The sequence below is a fragment of the Polypterus senegalus genome, chromosome 16 (genome assembly GCF_016835505.1).
Source record: "Polypterus senegalus isolate Bchr_013 chromosome 16, ASM1683550v1, whole genome shotgun sequence".
NCBI classification, from domain to species: Eukaryota; Metazoa; Chordata; class Cladistia; order Polypteriformes; family Polypteridae; genus Polypterus; species Polypterus senegalus.
The window spans coordinates 21,427,790-21,451,356 of record NC_053169.1 but is presented as its reverse complement, the minus strand read 5'-3'; the positions used below and the strand labels follow the sequence as shown (position 1 = coordinate 21,451,356).

General features: G+C 40.4%; 1 protein-coding gene across 4 annotated transcripts in view; it reads right to left on the bottom strand.

Moving 5' to 3' along the window:
• slc29a1a (solute carrier family 29 member 1a) overlaps positions 1-23,567 on the bottom strand; it is a 196,284-nt gene that overhangs the window by 120,445 nt on the left and 52,272 nt on the right. Inside the window, exon 2 of one of the 4 annotated variants that reach the window (XM_039738832.1) lies at positions 20,819-20,948. The exons of the other annotated variants lie outside the window; for them this stretch is intronic. The gene's annotated coding sequence lies outside the window, so the exon portion shown is untranslated. The remainder of the gene's footprint in view (positions 1-20,818; positions 20,949-23,567) is intronic. 4 annotated transcript variants of the gene reach the window in all.

The following is a 23,567-nucleotide window of genomic DNA, read 5'->3' as shown; positions in this document are numbered from 1 at the left end:
TTTAAGGTCATGCCATAGCATCTCAATTGGATTCAGGTCAGGACTTTGACTAGGCCACTCCAAAGTCTTCATTTTGTTTTTCTTCAGCCATTCAGAGGTGGATTTGCTGGTGTGTTTTGGGTCATTGTCCTGTTGCAGCACCCAAGATCGCTTCAGCTTGAGTTGACGAACAGATGGCGGACATTCTCCTTCAGGATTTTTGGTAGACAGTAGAATTCATGGTTCCATCTATCACAGCAAGCCTTCCAGGTCCTGAAGCAGCAAAACAACCCCAGACCATCACACTACCACCACCATATTTTACTGTTGGTATGATGTTCTTTTTCTAAAATGCTGTGTTCCTTTTACGCCAGATGTAATGGGACATTTGCCTTCCAAAAAGTTCAACTTTTGTCTCATCAGTCCACAAGGTATTTTCCCAAAAGTCTTGGCAATCATTGAGATGTTTCTTATCAAAATTGAGACGAGCCCTAATGTTCTATTTGTTTAACAGTGGTTTGCGTCTTGGAAATCTGTCATGCAGGCCGTTTTTGCCCAGTCTCTTTCTTATGGTGGAGTTGTGAACACTGACCTTAATTGAGGCAAGTGAGGCCTGCAGTTCTTTAGACGTTGTCCTGGGGTCTTTTGTGACCTCTCGGATGAGTCGTCTCTGCGCTCTTGGGGTAATTTTGGTCGGCCGGCCACTCCTGGGAAGGTTCACCACTGTTCCATGTTTTTGCCATTTGTGGATAATGGCTCTCACTGTGGTTTGCTGGAGTCCCAGAGCTTTAGAAATGGCTTTATAACCTTTACCAGACTGATAGATCTCAATTACTTCTGTTCTCATTTGTTCCTGAATTTCTTTGGATCTTGGCATGATGTCTAGCTTTTGAGGTGCTTTTGGTCTACTTCTCTGTGTCAGGCAGCTCCTATTGAAGTGATTTCTTGATTGAAACAGGTGTGGCAGTAATCAGGCCTGGGGGTGGCTACGGAAATTGAACTCAGGTGTGATACACCACAGTTAGGTTATTTTTAACAAGGGGCAATTACTTTTTCACACAGGGCCATGTAAGTTTGGATTTTTTTTCTCCCTAAATAATAAAAACCATCATTTAAAAACTGCATTTTGTGTTTACTTGTGTTATATTTGACTAATGGTTAAATGTGTTTGATGATTAGAAACATTTTGTGTGACAAACATGCAAAAGAATAAGAAATCAGGAAGGGGGCAAATAGTTTTTCACACCACTGTATATATAATTTTTAATGTAGGTAGATCATTTTGACCTGGTCATTTTAAAAGTAGCTCGCAAGCTGAAAAAGTCTGGGCAACCCTGACCTAGACCTATTCCTCTAAAGGAGAAACCTATTTGAATAATACTAACCAAAGATTCTATGAATAGACACTATACGGAATAATATTATTGGCTTTCCCTAGGATATAACCTCTTTAGTCTTCTTATGAGAAAAAGATGCTAAAGTATCCCAGCTTTATTAGTGTGTGGCACAGGGCACTGGTTTATGCTGCTGTTTTACAGCTCTAGGAGGCAGGGTTTACAGTAAATTCTGGCCTGCCTGGCTACTGTCTACTCTGTTTGTGTATGTTCTCTGGAACCTTCTTCTGTGCGCTTGTTAGATGCACTCTAAGTTGGCCAGTATGGATGGATGCAAGCTGTCATGAAATAGCACCACATCCCATGTTGGTTTCCACCTTGCACTTAGTGGTAATGTGGTAATCTCTGATTCCATTTGATCCTGAATTGGATGGTTCTGTTCTCACTGTGTAAACATTCATACCTCCATTCTCGGAATTCTTATTTTCATTTGTTCGATGAGTAAAAATAAAATCCTACATACATTAGTTAAAATAAAATAAATATAGATGAAGACTGCAGCCATACAATGTACCAACTAATACAGGATATAGAAACACAGTCCTGGATTCAGATTTGATCTCCAGCTGTTGTGCATGTGGAGTCTGCACCTTCTTCACATTTCTGGGTTTTGTTTTCCTCCTGATACTCAAGTCTTCCTCTCACATTTACAAAAAAAGTGCTAAATAAGTTGATTTGGCGATTTCAAATTGACCTTGTTTGAGTGTGGCTATACTGTATGAGTGAGCTTTACGATGGACTGGCACCCAATCCAAGGCTATGTATTTTGTAAACTTTCCAAAGAAATGCTTCACTTTAGAACACCATATTGGCAAATTAATATATCTCATGAATGTGAAAAATAACTTTAAATTGAAAAATACCAAACATATCTTTTAACAGTCAGGCACGTCTCAGATACACATTTTGGAGGTAAAAAAGTTTTTGAACCCTCAGATAGGATGTGTCAGACCAAAGATGCATGAACACTCACGAAAGAATGAATATGTGTGTATGTGTGTGTGTGACATGGAAACATGGGTTATCTTGGATGACCCTTTTCCTTTCAAAGCCTTTGTCCCACTGTTTATTATTTTTGTGTGCTGTTTCAGTCTTTGTACCCATTAAAGGTTAATTAGTTCATGTTATTATTCACTATCAGTCCCCCTGTCGTGCTTCCTGTATTGGGTTACAATTCCCAAAAAGCACAATTCCCGTTCCAAATATGGAAAGACCCGGGTTTGCAAAGGTCAAACAGAGCTTTTCCCCTTCCCTCTCCTGTTTGTTTAGATTTTTATAATCAAATTTTTATTCAGTTTAAATATTGAAAAAGAAAAAAGGACCAACAGTAAACAGGTTTTGCACAGTATTAGAAACAATGAAATGCAATTAAGTAATCATGATACCAGAAAGGAGACCTGGGTTCACTTCCCAGATCTTCCCTGTGTGGAGTTTGCATGTTCTCCCCATGTCTGCGTGGGTTTCCTCCCACAGTCCAAAAACATGCAGGTTAGGTGCATTGGCAATCCTAAATTGTCCCTAGTGTGTGCTTGGTGTGTGTGTGTGTGTGTGTGTCCTGCGGTGGGCTGGCGCCCTGCCCGGGGTTTGTTCTTGCCTTGCACACTGTGTTGGCTGGGATTGGCGCCATCAAGCCCCTGTGACCATGTGTTAGGATGTAGCAGGTAGTGTGCAGAGGGTACAAACCTATAAATACTTGGGAGTGCAGCTGGATGATAAATTGGACTGGACTGCCAATACTGATGCTCTGTGTAAGAAAGGTCAGAGCCGACTATACTTCATTAGAAGGTTGGCGTCCTTCAACATCTGCAATAAGATGCTGCAGATGTTCTATCAGACGGTTGTGGTGAGTGCCGTCTTCTACGCGGTGGTGTACTGAGGAGGCAGCATAAAGATGAAGGACGCCTCACACCTGGACAAACTTGTTAGGAAGGCAGGCTGTATTGTAGGAATGAAGCTGGACAGTTTAACATCTGTGGCAGAGCGACGGGCACTAAGCAAACTCCTGTGAATCATGGAGAATCCACTGCATCCACTGAACAGGATCATCTCCAGAAAGAGGAGCAGCTTCAGTGACAGACTGCTGTCACTGTCCTACTCCACTGACAGACTGAGGAGATCGTCCCCCCCCACACTATGCGACTCTTCCGTTCCACTGGGGGGGTAAACGCTAACATTATTCAAAGTTTTTGTCTGTTTTTACATGCATTTTTATTACTCTTTAATATTGTTTTTTTTTTCAGTACACTGCTGCTGGATTATGTGAATTTCTCATTGGGATTAATAAAGTATCTATCTATCTATCTATCTATCTATCTATCTATCTATCTATCTATCTATCTATCTATCTAATGGATGGATGGATGGATGGTACCAGAAAGGTGAAATTTATTCTGTGTTTGTTGAACATACAAGTAAGATGTTTATTATGTGCAGAACACCTGATAATGCTACTGCTACTACTACCGGTATTACTACTAAAGTCAGCAACCCCTGATGACATCCTCCACTTCCCATGCCAAGGGTAACAATGGAAATGAAAATAAAGATATTTAAATGAAACCAAGAGGCAGAGGGAAAGGTGTCCAGTTTAAAAGGCTTTGAAATAAGGAGACGAGGCTAAGACAGAGAACTGCAGTGTTGACCAATGTCCACTCGACTCTGTAGTAATCGGACCAAGCCTTGTAACTTCTCGATGGTAGGGCTAGATGACCTGTTGATCTTTTAACATGTAACCTTCAGTTAGGTAAGATTAAGAAAGGAAGCCTTCTGGAGATCAAAAGATAGACATTTAAGGAAATTCCTATTTTAGCAGCAATTGTTCCCAATGAAAATAGATTTCTTTGGATGACAATAACATGAAGAGAGAAGATGTCTAGAAGTAGTAAAAACTGTGGTTTACTGAAATCTTAGTGGATATATTACAAGACAAGAAGACAAGTATCAAACCAAAAGGAGGCTATGGTCAGCCATTTCCTTAAAGTTGATATTGGATGTTCTTTGGGGTATTCTTGGCACAAAGATGGCAAGAAGTATCTGGGGTAAAGCCCATCACCAAATGTGTGCTTGGATGACATATAAGCAATGTATAAGCTTACAGTCCTTTTTTGGTAGCTGGGATTGTTAAACTTGACTGCTATGTTCCTAACAATAATGTTCCTGGAGATGGATGACACAATAGAAAGACTGCAGTGACAGATTGACTTAATGACTATGGGTTGGTAGAAGGCTTCGCACTGGACAGCATGACAAACCTCTACCAGTTTTTAGGTGGAATAAAGTGAAATACAAAAGTTATGGAGAGGTTGAGAAGGGAATAGAGTAGGGACAGATCAACATTGTAAATAAAAGAAAAGGAGTAAGGTGAGATGGCAAAGGTAGACCTCAGAGACCTCACAGCGCATTAGTAATAAAAATGCTCACATACAGTACTTGCAGAGACCAGGATGCAAATGGCAATACACAGTGGGTATTTATATTATTAAAAAAGAAACAATTCATTTGACAGTGTAAAATGGGGAGGTGCAGAACTCCACAAGAAAATCATTAGCTGTTGATAGAGCCAGTGTCCCCCATGCATTCCTGTTTTTCCCTTTTGAGGAAAGTAAAAGAAGCAAGCTTGGTAGGAAGGAGTTAGAAAGGGCTTCTTGTTATTAGTAAGGCTAATAACCTCAACAACACAAGGTTCCTGCATTAGTCTCTCTTATGACTGGAGGATTCTGAAGATGACTTTAGACTTTTATGGGCTCAGACAGTTAAGCATGATTTTATAATGGAGGACACAGACACATTATAAAACTTGGAAAAAACAGCAGTAGTAGACATGTTTGTGTGAATCAGTCATTGCCAATGTATGTCTCAAAGTCAGAAAAATTCAAACCAAAAATATACCTTATAACTGTGGGCAAGCCCACGGTTTCTGACCAAATCCAGCTTGACTGTCCCTTTTCCTGTTTTGAAAATGCGTTGGCATACAGTTATACAGAAGTCCTATTGAGCAGCCCTGTCTGAGCTGTCTGATGTTTTAAGTGAGCTGTTCAACACTCACGCAAGCAGCTTTGAGTACTGGGAGGAAGTTTTGAAAGATGATTGAGGGTCTTATTTCTCTTTTTAAAGTTAACTAATAATAGAATCAATCAGTCTCTTCTATTGCGGGATGACTATTAATCAATCAGTCATTCAGTAACTGAAGTAATCAATCACTCAGTCAGTTTCTAAAACTCCACCAAGCAACTGGGTTTATACCAGCCCAGGTACTCCGCTGTTGCATGGCAGTAACCACGGTCATCACCATCATCATTGTTTTAAACTTCTTATCCTGATGAAGTTCTTTGTAGTAACATGCTTAAGTAGGCTGACCAGGCCAGTCAATCCTCAGAAACATCTTAAAACACCTCCTAGGGAATTCACAGTCACCCCATGCCAGCAGAGGGTTATAATCCCTCCAGCAAGTCCTGAGTCTGCCACAGGTCATCTCCTGTTACAACTTACATAAGAGGTGCCCAAGTGACTTCTAACTTCATTCTAGAACACCTCAGCTGACTCTTTTCAATCTTGAGAAGCAGACATTCTGCTCTGATGTCCTCCTGTATTGTTCCCATATTATGGGGAGTCAGCCTAACAGCCGTGTTCAAGAACCTCATTTGACCTGCTTGTACATGCAATGTCATTCTTTTGGTCACTACAGAGAGCTTATAACTGCAGGTGAAGATGGAGAAATCGAAAGCTTTATCTTAGGACGTAGCTCCTTCCTTTCTACAGTGGTCTAGTACAATATCCACAAAACTGCTGTTGCTGTTTGAAGTCTTGCAACCAATTCCTCCCTACTCCGATGTACTTGAACTCCTTTACTTTAGACAACTTTTCAACTCATACCTGCAGGGGGCAGGCCACTCTTTTCTGGGACCAAGACCTCAGATATGGAGGTACTAATTTTCATCCCAGCTCCATCTCACTTGTAAACCAAGATCACCATCGGATGAGACCAACAGGACAACATCGACTTGTACACAATAGAGGCAGGCTCCATTGTAGGATTAAAGTTGGACAGTTTAACATCTGTGGCAGAGCGACGGGCACTAAGCAAACTCCTGTCAATCATGGAGAATCCACTGCATCCACTGAACAGTGTCATCTCCAGGCAGAGGAGTAGCTTCAGTGACAGACTTTTGTCACTGTCCTGCTCCACTGACAGACTGAGGAGATCGTTCCTCCCCCACACTATGCGACTCTTCAATTCCACCCGGGGGAGTAAATGCGAACATTAATTTTATTTTAATTCTTTTCATTTTTATTACTATTTAATTTAATATTGTTTCTTTGTATCAGTATACTGCTGCTGGATTATGTGAATTTCCCCTTTGGGGATAATAAAGTATCTATCTATCTATCTACCCATCTTTGGTTTCCAAACTAGATCTTCTCCAACCCGCAGGGGCATCTTGATATCCCATCTACTAACGGATAAAAGATGCACCCTTGGTTGAACAGAGCACCCACACTTCACAGACTTGAGCTAATCACAAGTATGTGGACACACCTCTCTTTTTCTGCAAATAAAGAGACTGGATGGTACACACCAGCATCTCCAGAACTCCATAATCTTTGAAGCACTTCACACAATATTCTACAAGGTACTGCAAAAAAACATAACTTTTTTAATCCAGAACACAAATGTAGACAGGAGTGGCAAATTCCCATGACCTCTGAAATACCTGTGCAGGAGTTTCAAAGAGCTGGTCCACTGGTCCTTGGTGAGGATGTAATCCACATTTCTAATCCTGGATCTGAGGTTCATCTATTTGATAAAGTCTCCATTCGAGCACACCGGCATAGGCTCTTCTACTTGTGTGATCCCTTTGTAATTGCCACACATTCTTTTCTCCCTGTTGTTAAAAATTGGACTATCACCATCGTCTGCCAGTTCTGAGACACTGTCCCTGTCCTCCATGCAATATTATGCATCAAAATACCCAGTAAAGCAGAACTTGTCCCGAATAGAGGCATCCACTAGTCGTTCCTCACGACCTGTGTGGGTCTGTTCAGCAGTCCGACTAAGTAGCTGTAACCTCAGTAAGACTACAAAGTTAGTCATTGATCTTAGGCCATAGATACTCTGGTACCACAAACTATTATGTACATCCATCCATGTGTTAGACCTTTAATGAATAGCACATGAAAAACAATTCACCACTCAGGTGTTTCCATCATTCCCTATGTGAATAATGATGTTATGAATTTTTAATCTTTATCCATCTCCAAACATCATAGTTCTAAGTATTATTGTGCCCAGCAGGCACGAGAAATCAAAGAACAACTGGAAGACAAGGACGTGGACAAAAAAACGTAGCGAGACTTAGAACCAGGAGAATAACTATCAGTAACATAAGCCAATAATCAAAAGACAAAATCGAAGTCAGAAGGAGAGCAGAGTGGACAAAGACCAGAGAAACAAAACAAAGATTTTTTTTTTCAAAAAACGTTTCAAGGGTTTTGGAATCCAAGCATACCCCTGGATGATCTTTTATCCCCTCATGTTGTGATTGACAGGCCATGACCGCTAAAGACATGCCCAGTCTGGGACAGTCTTAGCAATGGATATCAGTAGTGCTTCCAAATGGTGGCGATATAACGGACCAAATTACAAATGGATATTAAAACTATAACTATATTTCAAACATAAATGAACCCAATAGATACTTACAGTATTTCAAAACCCCAACAGAAGCAAATGATGCTCAAAATAAGAATGCTTGAGACTAAGAACTGTTGTACACAAATTCGCTCATCACATAATCCAAGGAAGAGAGGACAGTATTCAATCAACTTAAATAAATAAAAAACACAGCCAATCATTTTGTAAATCATACTATCAAATAACATCTCACAAGATGAAGCTCAGTCAGACATTTGTATATACGGGGTGGGCAAATGTAGGTTCACAGTTGTGAGTAAGTGAAACACTTTTTTTCTTGTATTTATATTTTTTTACTAATTATTTTATTATTTATTTGCATTATTTGTCTTCTTCTTAAAGCTATTGAGCTAATAAAGCTATTGTAGTAAATCATTACCTGCATGTTCCATACAAACAACTAACTATAAGCCTACTTTTGCTCACCACTGTGTATGTAGTGGAGTCAGACATTCGCCCACCTCCTGAACATCTAAGTCCTGGTTGAATTCCAGTTTAGTCAAGTTTTTTTAGGATGTTGTTCCATCCATTAGTCATTCATTTTTGAACTCTTTATTTTCTTGACAGGATCATATGTTTCCACTTATTCAGACATTAATTTTCTTCACCTGCGTGCCATGTACTAGATTTCATTCACAATTTGTTAGTTTCCATGACTGTAAAGTGAAGGGATAATGCTGCTGTATAACAGCCCTAAAGTTCAAGATTTTAATTCCATTCTTGTGAGTTTATATGTAGATTTTGCATGTTTTCACCCTGTTTGAATGGTTTTTATCTGTCATCTCAAAGCTGTGTGTTAATTGTTGTCTCCCTGGGTGTGCTGACTCCTGCTTTGTACTCAGTGCTTTCAGTGTAGGTTCTGCCTCACGGTATAACACTAACTACAGCAACTGAACACCGAGACTAGGATTTGTGAGAAAATGAAAATACTCAGGAAAAAACCCACAAGGACAAGGAGAGAATAAAGGAACTCCATACAGGCAATTACTGACAGATAGCTCTGTGTATTTCTTTAACTTTTTTAATCCTGTTGTAGGTTGTTGGGGTCCAGAGACTATCCCGGAACGTTAGGCACTTGTTACAATGGACACTCACATTCATAATCATCACTCAGGTTGGGTCACTTTAACATCATTTAATTTTATTTCCAAATTTGTTGTGAAGAAACTTCAGTAATCAGAAAAAGAAAGAAAGAAAGAAATGGAAATGCAAGAGCCTACCCTGGACACCATTTCAGTCCATTGCTGAGCACACACACATTTAATTCACCAGCCCAAGTTAATCCAGACAGAAATAGGCATAGTTGACACTGAAAGTAAGTACATCACCATTCAGATCTGGTCTCCTGAAGCCATCAAGCAGCATTAACAACATGACACCCTAGATAGAAGCTTTTTACAATCAATAAATAAAAAGAAATTAAATACTGTATACATGAGAGTTAATTGTCCACACTTTTATGATCATTTTATTTGGATTGACTGCACAGCTTTCCATACACACATGTAGAAACACAACGTGTCTACAGTCACTGTTGAAAAATATCGATCTTGATCTGTCAGTTTCTCATGTCGTTTTCTGGGAGTAAACATGGCTGTCTTCATTTGCACCAAAGAAGAGCAGTGCGCAGTGATCAATTATTATTTTATTGGCTGGAGGGGCTAAAATCCTTATGAGATGGGCAGTTTCTTGGTGCAGACTTGCTCAATGTTATTGTGGAAGAAGTAGTCGGACACATGTCTCACATTCACTGCCGTGCTTAACACTTGTCCAAACATTTTAGAAGTTCTCAATCTATTTTTAAACTCCACTGTGGTGAAACGCTGCAGACTATAAAAAGTGGATCACTGCTGCTTGCTCTTCTCTGGAGTAAGCAGAGAGCACAATGGCCATGTTTACTCCTAGAAAACAACAAGAGAAACTGGCTGATCAAAGTCGACACGTTTGTACTGTGACCACAGGCACACTGTGTTTCCACATGTGTGTAGGGAAAACTATACAGCCAACTCAAGTACAGAAAAACAATATATAGTAAAATAAATGCATAAATAGATAATCTTCTTTTGGCTGCTCCCATTTAGGTTTCGCCACAGCGGATCATCTGTCTCCATCTATCCCCCGTCTTTGACATCATTTTCTGCCACAGTAACTTCCTTCATGTCCTCCCTCACCACATCCATAAACCTCCTCTTTGGCCTTCCTCTTTTCCTCTTGCCTGGCGATTCCCTCCTCAACATTCTTTTCCTGATGTTCCCCTCATCTGTCTTCTGCACATGCCCAAACCATCTCAATCTAGCCTGTCTCACTTGGTCACCAAACTGCCGTACCTGTGCCGTCCCTCTAATGTACTCACTCCTAATCCTCTCCGCCACTTCCAGCTGTACCTCCTGTCTTTCTGTCAGTGCCACTGTCTCCAAACCATACAACATAGCTGGTCTCACTACTGTTTTATAGACCTTCCCTTTCACTCTAGCAGGTACTCTTCTATCACAAACCACTCCTGCCACTCTTCTCCACCCAGTCCACCCTCTTCTTCACCTCTTGGCTCAGTGCTTGTAGACTTCCAGTCAGCACAATGCATCATCTGAGCTTCATCCATGATGGTTCCTGGTTGAAAGAAAAGTACATACCCTGGAGTAAAAGCTAAAAAAAGTACCAGGAACTACAAATGACTAGAGTTCATATGGTGGGAATGCTACAAAAGTTTGTGAGCTTCTAAAAAGTCCCTGGTTCCTGAAAAACATTCATGCAGTGGAAAGCACCTGCACAGAGCCCAGAGTTACATTAATAACGGATACAATAATGATGAAACAAATGGACAGCAAGAGAGAAAGCTGTACTAAACATGGTGACTACTGGCTACTAACTTCATTGTAGTAACTTTGAGCCATTTATTGTAATTTGTTATACACTGATGTGTAGCATGACAAGTTAGTATCTTTAGATTTTGTGTTTTTTGATTTTTTCAGTGTCATATGTTTATGTGTTACATATGTGTCTTTATTATCTTTCTTTTTACATTTGTATTATACTAGGGGGCTCTTCCCCCCCTGCTCGCTTCACTTGCCAACCCCTGGGCGGGCGCTACACGCTAGCCACTCACGTATGGGGAAGCGGATGTACAATTTAAACAGATTGTTATTTTCATGGGAATTGTTACATGTGCATAATAGAACTATTTTACATTACAGTGAGTAATTATAACCATAGTAAAAAATAGTAAAATGTAATAAATTGAAAGAAAAGTATGTTTCATGTTGAGTTAGAGGTATTCGTTGCTTTGTATGTTTTCGTTCTGTTTGGCTTTGAAATTAACACACAAATACTTACACTTTTAATGTAAAACTTTAGTAAAAACAATCTATTGAATGAACTTTTTGTCAATGTCGCATTGAATTTTGATTCTGTGTTTGGACTTACATCATAACAACGAAATGTACAACTGCCCATGAGTGAAAATTGTTTCTTTCTCTAAAATAATTAATCCGACTTTTTGAATGTTTGTCCCTATGATTTGTTAATTGTCATAGTAAAAGCTATTGTAACAGGGAACTATAAATGTTTTAATACGAATGGCATATCAAGGTCTCCTTTGGTGTCTAATGTTATCCGCGGAAGATGTACTACATTACCTTTCTTGTTGCCTGTTAAACTTTTACATGTCAGAATTGTTTGACCACTTTTGAATACAACTAATCTTGTCCTATTGCATAGCCCATCACTCAGACATAAATTCCGCAATAACATTACGATACATCCTTCTTTAAACAGTAGTTTGTGTGGTGGAAGACTGAATGGTGTTAACGGTTGTCGATATTCTATGGGATATTGTAAGTTGATGTTTTCAACTACTGCACCATCACCACCAACAGCTTCAGCATAGTCTATAGGTAGGCATTTAACCAATTTGCCATGTAACCAATTGACAATTTTCACGTTAAGTTGTTTTGACTTCAGTGCTTCTCAGTGCTAGGATTGCCTGTGTACTGATTTCTTCGGTTAATAACCCTTTGGGATGAAATTCTTCAATAACATTTGGACATAATAAATCATCTTTTATTGGAAATTTAAAGTGAGGAAGACATCAAAATTTCAAAGAGCTGAGAGCGCAGGAACTCTGTCTGAAAAAAGCATTTACATGAATGAGAGGTGAGAGGACTGTGGGCGTTAAAAATGGTTGAGAGAAGGGCTGGACTTGAATAAATCGCTTGGCAATAGTCTCATCTCAATATTTTCTTTTATAGTAGAGAGATATATTTATATTTATATTATTTATCTATTTACATCAAGGATTGGCTCTGAGCCCTTTTCTGTTTGCAGTGGTGATGGACAGGTTGACAGATGAGGTCAGACAGGAGTCTACATGGACTAAGACGTTTGTGAATGACATTGTAATCTGTAGTGAGAGTAGATAGCAAGGTGAGATGAACCTGGAGAGGTGGAGATATGAACTGGAGAGAAGGGGACTGAAAGTCAGTAGGAGTAAGTAAGTAAGAATGTGTGTGTAAATGAGAAGAAAGGTGGTGGAAGGGTGCGGCTGCAAGGTGCAGAAGTAGTGAAGGTAGACAAACTTAAATATTTGAGTTTAACAGTCCAAAGTAATGAAGAGTGCTTTTTAACTTTTTGAGTTCTGGAACCAATAGAGGGGAGGTTTGAGTTGACTGTTTAAAGGAAAAAAGTTGGTGGCACAGTGACATGGTGATTAGTGTTGCTTTACTGCAGATCGAGGGACCTGGGTTCAGTATTTGCATTACTCCTTGCTGATGTAAAATTTTTTAATGTTTTCCTGGTTAATGTATGGTTTTCTCCATTTTCCTCCCACATCTCAGTAACACATAAGTTCTGTTAATTGGTGAATCTAAATTGGTCAGCTCTCCCTGATGGTTTAATGGTCATTTCCTGTGTTCACATAAGTTTGCCAGTTAGTGCCACATACTATGATAGAGTGTTTGAATGATATGTATTGGACTGGAGTACCTTTTAGGGCTGGTTCAGGCCTTATGCCAGCTTCTCCCATGTGACCATGTAGTACAGAGAGTAACTTCAGAAAATAGACAGATGGATGAAAAGACAGCTGCTGTTCTCTTTGGGCTTGTTTATGTTAGGCAGAGTGCACAGAGCAACGTGAATCTAAACATTCCAAAATGGAGAAAGAAGAAAACTGGCCGGAAAACAGTATGGGGCAGAAGAAAAGTAAAGAAAAGCTAATGTATCAGCGACCTAAGAGTCAGTTTTATTTTGTCATTTCCTCATAAAGAGTCTTTTATTTCAGAACCATAAAACAGCCCATCCACACCACACCACTCCACACCCTGTCTGGTTTAAAAATAAATACTGGCAAAGGGTAAAATTACACATGCCACACAGGAACAAGCACATCAGAATGCATGAAAACAAGTAAAATAAAACTGAAAAGTTGCAAGTAGCCTTGGGGGTGTACAGTTTCAGGAAACCTAAATAATTTAGTTATAAAAAATATGAAGTGTAAAAATAATTCCTATGACAGCAAGCAATGCAAAATCTAAATAGCTATTTGTACAGTACATGGAGCTTTATAGTGTGTCCTTTTCCGACCAAAAGTGAAATTAAGTCACCAAATTAATAAATGCAAAAGACTTTCTCTGATAAAAGAAAACAAAGCCATTGAATACAGAGGTGGCGTTAAGAAAAAGTTATATTGGGCATGGCTAGGATCATTAAAGAGCAACTGGAGACATTTTAACTTAGTACTGGGAGCTTTCCTATGTTGAAACAACATATTCCCTCTCTCTCTGTATATACTGTATATATATATATATCCATCCATCCACTTTCTAACCCGCTGAATCCGAATACAGGGTCACGGGGGTCTGCTGGAGCCAATCCCAGCCAACACAGGGCACAAGGCAGGAACCAATCCTGGGCAGGGTGCCAACCCACTGCAGTATATATATATATATATATATATATATGTATGTATATATATATATATGTGTGTGTGTGTGTGCGCGCGTGTGTGTGTGCATGTCTGTATTTCTTTAAATATACAGTCCCTGTCACAAGTATTGGAATTGCCAGGCCAATTCATTTGTTTTTGCTAAACACTGAAGATATTTAGGTTTGAGATCAAAAGATGAATGTGAAATGAGAGTTCAGAAGTTCAGCTTTTATTTCTTTGTCCACTTCCAGATGTGTTTAACAACATACTGTCGAACATAGCACATTTTACAGCTGAACACCAAGTTTTAAGGCGTGGAAACATATAACCTTAATCTTAAAGCAAAACTTTGCCATGGCCAGTCCCAAGCCTGGATAAGAAAGGAGGAGGGTTGGGCGAGGGGTCGGCAACCCCTCCCCAGAAAAAAAAAAAGCTACTGATACAAAAACGGCAAGAAGCATAACTACAAACATTATGGTCCTGGGAGAGGATGGGCCTACAGCTGGACGATGTATGACACTGGACAGTGAAAGCCAAAGTCATCTGGAAACCATTAGGCAGATGACCATCATTTCCACGTGGAGCACCACCACCATCGGAACAAGGAATGTACGAACAATGTACAAAACTGGCAAAACAGTACATGTGACTGCACACATGAGAATATTTAACCTCACCAACCTAGGAATCAACAAGTCAAGATGGACTGGTTCCGGCCGCAGACAGCTGATCTCCGGAGAGTTTCTGCTGTTCTTAGGACATGAGCAGGACAATGCGCCGCACACTCTGGGTGTGGCCCTGATGCTGCCCAAGATAGCCCAGGGTGCACTCCTTAGTTGGGAGACGCACAGCCCATGGGTCATGATAGCCATCTTCCACATAAAGAACAGGAGGATTAATTTGGATGTGATACAGTGTTATGCCCCAAAAAATGACAGTGGCAAGGAAGAGAAGGATGATTTCAACAACAGACTGCGGACTATCATCCAAGATCGACCTAACCAAAAAATTATCACTGTTATAGGTGATTTTAATACAAAGATTGGCAGCAAAAACAAGGGCTATGAGGAGATCATGGGGGAGTAACATTTAGGTCAGATGAACGACAACAGGGAGAGATTTTTTGAGCTATGCGCCACAAGCAACCTAATCATTGGAGGGAGCTTCTTCCATCACAGAAGGATATACAAGGCGATTTGGGTATCACCAGACCTTTAGACAGAGAACCAGATTGACCATATGTGCATAGTTAGGAAGTTCCAGAGATCTCTTCAGGATGTGCTGTACTTGTCAAGCAAGGAGCAGATGTTGCTTCAGATCATTATCTCCTTGTAGTATGGTTGAAGCTCAAGTTAAAGAAGAACTCCCAGCCAACAGCAGCGATATAACACCACCCTGCTGAAGGACAACAACAAGCAAGAAGAATTCAGTATCAACTTCTCCAGCAAGTTCCAAGTACTGCAAGAGCTGCTGGAAGAAGAGACGGTTAGTGAAAAGTGGCAGAGAGTGAAAGATGCAGTGACATCAACATGCCAAGAAGTGCTGGGCCCCAAAACCACAAGGAGTGGATGTCAACAGAGACATGGAAGGAAGTAGAAGAGAGGAAAACAAAAAAGGCAGCAGTAAATAATAGCAGATCGAGAACTACAAAAGTCAAGGCACAAGAGGAATATACAGAGGCAAACAGGAAGGTTAAACACAGCATCAGATTAGACAAACAAAACTACATAAAGATCCTGGTAACAGAGGCTGAAGAAGCAGCTCACAATGGCAATACATAGGACATGTATGCCACCATCCAGAAGCTCTCAGGAAAATAAACCAGGCCAGAGAAGCAAGTGAAAGACAGAGATGGTAGAGCAATACCAGATGAGGAGGGGCGGAAGAACAGTTGGGTGGGGCACTTTGAGGAATGACCCAGTGGTCATTCTGCCAGCAGCTGATGATCTGCCAGTAGACTGCAGTGTACCCACAAAGGAGTGGATCCGCAGTGCCATCAAGCAGCTAAGAAACACCAAGGCTGCAAGACCCGACAGCATCCCAACAGAGGAACTGAAGGCTGACATGGAAGCTGCTGCACCTCGTCTTTGGCAAGATATGGGAAGAGAAGAAATTGCCGACAGAATGGAAAGGTCACCTCATCAATCATCCCAAAGAAAGGCAATCTCAGTTCTTGCTCAAACTACAGAGGGATAACACTACTGCCCATCCCAGGAAAAGTGTTCAACCTCGTCCTGCTTAACAGTATGAAAGATGCAGTAGACTCACAACTCTGAGACCAACCAGTTGGTTTTCTCAAGGACAGGTTCTGCATTGACCAGATTGCAACACTGCACATCATTTTAGAGCAGTTGCTGGAGTGGACCTCACCTCTCTACATCAGCTTCATTGACTATGAGAAGGTGTTTGACAGCGTGGATAGACAGACCCTCTGGAAGTTACTGAGACACCATGGAGTGCTAGAGAAGATCACAAATATTATCAGGAACTCCTACAAAGGGATTAGGTGCAGGGTAGTGCATGGCGGGCGACTAACAGATGCCTTTCAAGCACAAATGGAAGTGAGGCAATGCTGTTTGCTATCATCCTTCCTGTTCCTGCTGACAATAGATTGGGTTATGAAGACATACACAGTCCAGAAGTGAAACAACACCCAGTGGAAACTCTGGTCCTTCTTTCACATTCCTAGCAACAAATACAAGGAAAGACCAGCATCGTAGCAGACACCTCAGCAAATCTGGGCCTCAGCATAAACAGATGTAAGAGTAAGGTGCTAAAGGTCAACACAACCAGTGCATTGTCCATCATGCTAGAAGGAGAAGAGCTAGAAGAGGTGGACAACTTTAACTACCTTGACAGCATCATCGACAGACAGGGTGGGACAGATGTAGATGTTAGAACCTGAATTAGCAAGGTGATGGCAGCTTTCATTCAGCTGAAGAACATCTGGAGATCCTCTGAAATCAATACCAACACCAAGGTCAGAGTCTTTAACACCATTTGGAAGTTTGTCTTACTTTATGGAGCCAAAACCTGGAGAATCACTGTCACTACCATGAAGAGATTTCAGGTTTTTATCAACACCTACATCAGAGGAATTCTCAAGAGCCACTGTCCAGACAAGATCAGCAATAAAGACCTGTGGCAACAAACTAAACAGCAGCCCGTTGGAGACAACATCCTAAAAACACACTAGAGGTAGATTGGACAAACCCACCGCAGACCCGCAACCAGCATCACAAGACAAACCCTCACCTGGAACCCACAAGGGAAGAGGAAGAGGGGACGGCCAAAAAACACCTGGCGCCATGACCTGGAGGCAGACATGAAGGGTAGTGGCCACTCATGAGGACAGCTGGAGAAGCTTGCCCAGGACCGAAAAGGCTAGAGGGAGCTGATTGGTGACCTATGCCCCAGTTGGGACCACAGGCAGAGATAGATAGATAGATAGATAGATACTTTATTAATCCCAAGGGGAAATTCACATAATCCAGCAGCAGTATACTGATACAAAGAAACAATATTAGAGATGATGATGATGAGTCTTAAACCAAATTTTTGTGAATAACACTTGATATTTGACGGCATATCCCTTGCTTACAATTCCTGAATCAAGCCTGTGACTCATCGACATCACCAAGTGGTTGGTTTCTTTTTTTGTCCTGCTTGTCCAGGCTGTTACCACAGCCTCTTTCAGTTCTTGTTTGTTTTGTTTTTTCCCTCCAGTCTCCTCTTCATGCTCTGTTGGGTTAACACCTTGTCATTGACTTGAATGGTGGATTGTAATACCTTCCCCCCTGCCCTGTGGAGGTTGTTGGTGATGACTCTGATGATTTATTTTGTTTTTTTCTTCAGAATGTTTCTGCCATCAGCTGTTGTTGTTTTCCTTGGCTGACATGTCTGATGTCTGTTGGTCAGGACACCACTGGTTTCTTTCTTTCTAAGAACATTCCAAATTATTGTATTGACTGTATCTAAAGCTTGTGCAATGCCTTGGATTGATTTTTCCTCTTTTCTCAGCTTCAAAATGTTTGCTCATCTCCCATTGACAACTCTCTGGTCTTCATGTTGGTTCATCCTTTTTAACAACAAATGTAGTCTTAAAAGGTGAAACCCAAAGCTAAAACCAAGAATTCACATTTAGGGTAATTTATTATTAAAACAATCAATCTAACAGGACACGACCGTCAGTCACATATTCCTATAGTTTTGCTCACCTAAAAATTGGGTGGTCTACTACAAAAGGTGCTAAATTATCTGTTATTTAACACATCTAGATGTCAACACCAGGCAATAAAAGCTGAAACTCTCATCTTATTCTCATTATTCATTCATCTCAAACCTACATATCTTCAGTGTATAGCAAAAACAAAAGAATTGGCCTTGTTGTTGCAATATTTTTCGAAGGGACACAATAAGTACACATACTGTATAACTTTATACCTTATGTACACGCACAATTATTAATATTCACAATATATTTACATATCTCTACCTGTTGAAGGCAGGTAATGGAGTATTTTAAAATTATATTTGCTATCTCTAGGCCTCTTAGCATCTTTCCTGTTTCTGCGTGCGTCTGAACCTGTCTTCACTTGCACTCTGTCTCTCAAGTTCTTTCCTGTAAAGCCTGCTTCTCAGACTCTCTCGTTATTATCGAGACAGCTTTCTCACCTACTGCCCACTTTTATACTTGCCATCTTTGATGGTGATTCTCCACATGCCTCACATGCAATTTCTCCTATCTGTGCGTCTCACTCTCGCACTTTCTTCTGTTGCATCGCCAAAGTGAAACTAACCAATCAGAATGCCCAGAGGAACTGGACACACAGACTTTAGTATTTTACTATATAGTAGATAGATATACAGTATATACTGTATGTTTACTATACTTAATGGAACGTCACGGTGGCGTAGTAGGTAGTGCTGCTGCCTTGCAGTTAGGAGACCTGGGTTCGCTTCTCGGGTCCTCCCTGCGTGGAGTTTGCATGTTCTCCCAGTGTCTGAGTGGGTTTCCTCCGGGTGCTCCGGTTTCCTCCCACAGTCCAAAGACATGCAGGTTAGGTGCACTGGCGACTCTAAATTGTCCCTAGTGTGTGCTTCGTGTGTGCGTGTGCCCTGCGGTGGGCTGGCACCCTGCCCGAGGTTTGTTTCCTGCCTTGCGCCCTGTGTGGGCTGGGATTGGCTCCAGCAGACCCCCGTGATCCATAGATATACTCCATAGATAGATAGATACATAGAAAGGCACTATATAATACATAGATAGATAGATAGATAGATAGATAGATAGATAGATAGATAGATAGATAGATAGATAGATAGATAGATAGAAAGGCACTATATGAGAAAGTGCCGACAGAATGGAAAGGTCACCTCATCAATCATCCCAAAGAAAAGCAATCTCAGTTCTTGCTCAAACTACAGAGGGATAACACTACTGCCCATACTGCCCAGGAAAAGTGTTCAACCTCGTCCTGCTTAACAGTATGAAAGATGCAGTAGACCCACAACTCTGAGACCAACCAGTTGGTTTTCGCAAGGACAGGTTCTGCATTGACCAGATTGCAACACTGCACATCATTTTAGAGCAGTTGCTGGAGTGGATCTACATCAGGTTCATTGACTATGAGAAGGCGTTTGACAGCGTGGATAGACAGACCCTCTGGAAGTTACTGAGACACCATGGAGTGCTAGAGAAGATCACAAATATTATCAGGAACTCCTACAAAGGGATTAGGTGCAGGGTAGTGTATGGCGGGCGACTAACAGATGCCTTTCAAGCACAAATGGAAGTGAGGCAATGCTGTTTGCTATCATCCTTCCTATTCCTGCTGACAGTAGATTGGGTTATGAAGACATACACAGTCCAGAAGTGAAACAACACCCAGTGGACACTCTGGTCCTTCTTTCACAGTCCTAGCAACAAATACAAGGAAAGACCAGCATCGTAGCAGACACCTCAGCAAATCTGGGCCTCAGCATAAACAGATATAAGAGTAAGGTGCTAAAGGTCAACACAACCAGTGCATTGTCCATCATGCTAAAAGGAGAAGAGCTAGAAGAGGTGGACAACTTTAACTACCTTGACAGCATCATCGACAGACAGGATGGGACAGATGTAGATGTTAGAACCTGAATTAGCAAGGTGATGGCAGCTTTCGTTCAGCTGAAGAACATCTGGAGATCCTCTGCAATCAATACCAACACCAAGGTCAGAGTCTTTAACACCATTTGGAAGTTTGTCTTACTTTATTGAGCCAAAACCTGGAGAATGACTGTCACTACCTTGAAGAGAATCCAGGTTTTTATCAACACGATAGATAGATAGATAGATAGATAGATAGATAGATAGATAGATAGATAGATAGATAGAGCTCTTTGCCCCCTGTCATGCACTATACAATGTAAATTAATATAAACATTTGTATCCATCTGTAATGGTTTTTGAGGTCTTGTACAACTTAGCTTTTATTTTTATATATTTTGTATTAATTGTTATTATTTTCTTGTTGTTTCCTTGTTATTCTTTCAAAAGTGCTTAGGGGTAACAACCTTTTTTGTAAAACGTTTGACTTTGATTCCTGGGTAGCATCTTAGGCTTTGTTATTTCTGGTTGATTAGTTTTCTGATTTTTTGACCACTGCCCATATATATTTTTTTTAATTTTGGATAGGTGAAAACTCTTGAATTCAGACTCTTGATTCTCAGTTGTCAGTTATATGCAAAGGCTGTCAGGATTCCAGCAAATATACAGGGTGGCCCATGAAAAAGTGGCCCACCTCCACCGAGACGACTGCATTATGTGGTGAAGAGAAAACGATCAAATTTGGTACTCACATTTAAAGAAGATACTGAAAGTGATCTCCTTGCGCGTCAATACATCTCTACAAGGCAGGCGACACGATCTCTGCCGCCTATCAGGCGGGAGTTGTCTCAGTGGAGGTGGGCCAGTTTTTCATGGGCTACCCTGTATAAGAAATGTATTTATGGTAGCAAAGAGGCATCAGGAGCATACAATGCAAAATGCTGGTATTGCACTATTATCAAAGGTATGCTAACAATTCTTTATTCAGACAATGTTTTTTATAGATATGAATATATAAGAGCATCTTTAGAATACGATAGCTGATAACATGCACATTATAAATAAGCAAGCACATTAATTTAAAAACTTAAAGGAGGATACTCTAAACATGAATAATGCGATATATTCATTGTGCTGAGACCCAAGGTCCAGGGCTACTTCCTAGAGAAGTGTTTGCATGCTTTAAAGCAGATGGACACAAGTCAGTATAAAGCGCCTTTGTTTTATTGGTACTCTTATGTCATCCTTTCAAGGATATGTTGAGCACAGCTGCATTGCTTAGAACAACATTTGCTTATTTAAAACATTTAAAAGACCTTGTGAGTCTAACATGTTGTAAAAAGATCTTTCATCTTCCACTCTTACTAAAAAATTTTACTGCCATATTTTTCTAGGCAGGACCTAAGATAGTATTAGATGAGTAAAAAAAAAAAATTGGCCTAAGATGGAGGTTTTGTATGAGAAAATAAAATTCAAGCTGGCTGAGCAGGAGAAATTTAATTGGTTTCCTGGACTCCGCTATATTATATAGTATTGAGGAAATCATAGCCTTAACACAAAGAATTAATGCAAAATATAAAAATGGAACACCCCAACCTATTTTTTCTGCAATTTTTATTGACTTAGCATAAAAAAAGTATAAGGAAGGAGTGTCGTTTTTATTGTGATGATTGTAACCATTGGTGTGCAACCTGTCCTGAGCTGCTGTGCACGCCACACAAAGAAGGTCTGAGGTGGCTGGTTTTTGTAGTCAAATCATATTTAAAAAAAGCTGAGTGACTTTGGTAATTATAAATTCATGTTAAACGATTCTGATGTGGCAGAGGAGTTGACTAGGAATTAAAATCTCATTTAGTTTAAATAAAACATGGTGACAAATCATGCTCTGATTCGTGTTCTCTAAAATCAAAACTAATTGACTGATGATGACATACGTGGGTGACAAATGGAACATCAGCAAAATTAGATATTTGTGCAGAGGCTGTCAACAGCTGTCACCAAAGAGAAGGAACTTGAAGCCCGAGTCAGACATTTAGTGATGTTATGGCTGCGTGTAGTGATAAAGTACTGTAAAAAGGAATGTAAGGAATGAGTTGACCACTCGGCATATTTTGAATAAAAACATGCTTGTTTTACAACTTGTGATCTGCCATCAGCGTGATCTGCTGTATGTGGACATATTCACAAAGCTTAGCATGCATATAGCACCTTTCACACGGAGTGGTCACAAATCAAAGTATGCAACACAAGCAGTGCAGGTTTGGTGGCTGCTTTAAGCACTAAGCAGTAGGCAGAGTTTCACAGTGAGCAGCTTTAAAGTCACAAGTTTGTGGGCAGCACATTTGCCCGAGGAGGTTAAAACAAGAGACTTTATAAAAACAACGTAAATTTAAAGCAACACCAGACACAAGACTGTCACGCTTGGATAAATAAATAAATAAATAAAAACAAAGATTTTAGTTGTTAATAAAAACATTTCTTCATTCATAGGCAGCCTCCACATGAAAAGTTTTTTAAAAATAAATAAAGCAGGACAAAACAAGAAAGCAATCATTTGGTGATGTCGATGAGTCACAAAACTTTGAACTAATCCTTTATTCCAATTCACATTGTTAATTTCAGCATGTTGTTCAGCCTTCCATTTGGCCTTGTTTAATGTGGAGTGACACTGAAGGTAAGATGATGTCACGTGTCACTTGTGGTGATGAAAAGCCCCCTGTGACTGACCTCTTCATCTCTGGGTAATTTACAGTAACATGCTAAACCATGCGCGGGAGGCCAGGGGCTATGCTGGCAGCAATGGGCACAAGAGCGGACCTGCTTTATGTAGACATATTAGCGAAGCCTAGCTGCTTATAGCACCTTTCGCATGGAGTCACAAATCAAAGTATGCAACACAAGGAACAAGGAAGACAGGAAACAAGCCTGGGAAGGACAGATGCGTACTCGCACCAGGCACATTTGGGGTTGTCAGTCATTTTGCTGGCATGTGATTAGACTGTGAGGAGAAACTGGATTCTCAAGAGGAAGTCTACATGAGCAACAACAAGAGTTTCATTTTCGTAATTACTAGTATTTTGCTTAAATGATTTAGTGTCATTCAACAGAAATGACCTCTTGGCCAGATTAACTTTAAGCCAGGAATTGGGGCAAAGGTTTAAGTGTCTTAAAGAACAGAAACCAGAATTAACAGACATAGCGAGAGAGAGAGAGAGGGTGAGTGAGGGGGGCAAGAGGTATGAAAGTAGGGGCTTTGAAGTTTTTTGAAGTAGCCAAGCCAATCTACCTGATAGACAGGATCGACACACGTAAGGCACACTCAGAAAAGCTGTCTACATTTTATGTACTTTGGTACTCTTTATTCTCCCTGTGTTATTCTTATAAAATTTTCATTTGTTTTGTGCCTTTTAGCCCCCATTCTGGATGTGAAGGGTCACTTACAAGAGCATCGTCTCTTGTTAACATTGTATTCACATTTTATATCCACTGTGAATGGAAGAA